Below are 2,794 nucleotides of genomic sequence, written 5' to 3'. Positions count from 1 at the left end.
GATGTCCTGCTTACGTGAAGCAGACAGTGGGAGATAAGTTGGATAGTCGATCCACCTTATGTTATTTTGTAGGGTATCCGAAGAATTCAATCGGATATTATTTCTATCATCCTACTGAAACAAAAGTGTTTGTTTCAAGGAATGCCACCTTCTTGGAGAAGGAGTTCTTATTGGATAAGAAAGGCGAGATGATGGAACTCGAAGAAATTCGAGAAGAACCCGAAATACAAAATAATGATCCCATACCTCAAGAATCTTCAGAGTACATGCCTATACCTAGAAGATCCGAGAGGACTTCTAGACCTCCTATTCGATATGGTCTTCTTCTTGAAGGGGATCAAGATGAACCCGACGTTGGATGTGATCGAAGAAACTTCAAGGAAGCAATTTCTGATGCGGATTCAAATTTATGGCTTGAAGCTATGCAGTCGGAAATAGATTCGATGCATACAAACCAAGTTTGGTCTTTAGTAGATCCTCCCGATGGAATTGTTCCAATAGGGTGTAAATGGATCTACAAGAGAAAGCTTGGGCCTGATGGTAAGGTATTGACCTACAAGGCACGATTGGTGGCGAAAGGTTATACTCAAAGACAAGGAGTTGACTATGATGAAACCTTTTCACCAGTTGCAATGTTCAAGTCCATAAGAATCCTTATTTCCATAGCTGCTTGGTATGACTATGAGATATGGCAAATGGATGTGAAGACTGCATTTCTTAATGGAAACATTAAGGAAGAGATCTATATGACACAGCCTGTGGGATGCACATCCATGGGAAGCGAGCATAAGGTATGCAAGCTTCAGAGATCAATCTATATTCTCAAACAAGCATCAAGAAGTTGGAACCAGAAATTTGATGAAACAATAAAGGATTTTGGTTTCATCAAGAACCCGGAGGAACCATGCGTGTACAAGAAAGTAGTTAAGGATGCTGTGACATTCTTAGTACTTTATGTTGATGACATCCTACTCATTGGGAATGATGTAGGGATGTTGCAGTCAACAAAGATATGGTTATCAGGTAGATTTTCGATGAAGGATTTGGGTGAGGCATCCTATATTCTAGGGATACAGATCTATAGAGATAGATCTAAGAGAATGATAGGACTTACTCAAGCTACTTACATCGAAACCATATTGAAAAGGTTTTCAATGGATGGGTCCAAGAGAGGACATCTACCTATGTGTCATGGAGTTTCTCTATCCAAGTCCATGTGTCCCAAGACTGATGAAGAGATAGAGAAAATGACACATGTACCATATGCGTCAGCCATAGGTAGTATCATGTATGGGATGATATCTACCAGACCGGATGTAGCATTTGCTCTGAGTGTCACGAGCAGATATCAAGCTAATCCCGGTCAAATGCATTGGAAAGCCGTGAAGGACATTCTTAAGTACTTACGAAGAACTAAGAATATGTTCATGGTATATGGAGGAAGAGAACTGAAATTGGAAGGCTATACCGACTCTAGCTTCCAAAGTGACGTGGATGACTCGAAGTCAACCTCTGGATTTGTGTTCATGCTCAATGGCGGTGCTGTCTCTTGGAAGAGTTCCAAGCAGGACACCACAGCGGATTCCACCACTGAGGCAGAATACATTGCGGCATCAGCTGCTGCAAAAGAGGCCGTTTGGATGAGGAATTTCGTCCAAGAGTTGGGCGTTATTCCTGAAGTTGTTGGTCCAGTCCCGGTGTACTGTGACAACACGGGTGCCATTGCTCAGGCAAAGGAACCAGGGTCTCATCAAAGATCCAAACACTTACTGAGGAAATACCATATCATCCGGGAGATCGTGGAAAGAGGAGACATCACTGTCGAGAGAGTGGCCTCTGCAGACAATATCGCTGATCCACTTACTAAGCCCTTGCCAGGACCATTATTTGACAAACATCGCGAAGCAATGGGACTGCGTAGTATGACTAGTTGGCTTTAGGGCAAGTGGGAGATTGATAGAGTGGGTGCCCGGTGAGCCAACTTGTGGCTAAGGGCTTTGATGACTCTATGTATAAATAATCTTTTGTTTAATATAATTTACACTTTTATAATGACGTTTACTTTATCTTTTATCATATTATTATGTTGTGACATACTATAAGATGTTTAGATGAAGACCTTGAATATGCTATAGTGTATGTAAGATGTGGTGGCACATGGGGATGGCTATCATGAAACACATCTTATAGTCATTGTATATTCTAAACAGTTCCTAGTCGATTGAGCCGTCCGTTAATAAGGATAAGGATCGCTCGAGATTGAGACTAGCATTTGCGATGCCGAGTACCACGTTTCATTGGTATGGAACATAGAGATGTTCAAAGCATGCAAATGGATATTCATACGATGAATGATCGAACTACCCTATTCGGACTTTCCAAGTGGTTATCACTTATCGAGTGGATAAAGTCCGCGGTTTTGGTTGTACACCATTAGTCCTTACTACTTGAAACATCATTGAGACTCTATATGCTAGTACTGTACTTTGACTCGTTTACCGACTCTATTGGGGTCATCAGGTGTCGGGATTGGGTACAGTTACGACACATATAGGAGTCGATGCTTTGTTTTCAAGGATTCACCACATACTTGATAGTGTGGATATCCTATGCAATCTGAGGAGATATTAGTGCGACGAATCTCTGGCCAGAGTACATGATGTGTTTTAAGAAATGGTTTCTTAGTAGCACATGCGATGTCACTATTTGATCTTCAAGATGTATTGCATAGTTATCGAATCTCGAACGACTCTCGATTTACCAATGGTTGTTGATTCGATCGGGATATATGGAT

Source organism: Henckelia pumila, chromosome 3 (assembly GCF_033568475.1).
Source record: "Henckelia pumila isolate YLH828 chromosome 3, ASM3356847v2, whole genome shotgun sequence".
In the NCBI taxonomy this organism is placed as follows: domain Eukaryota; kingdom Viridiplantae; phylum Streptophyta; class Magnoliopsida; order Lamiales; family Gesneriaceae; genus Henckelia; species Henckelia pumila.
This window is presented reverse-complemented; position numbering follows the sequence as displayed.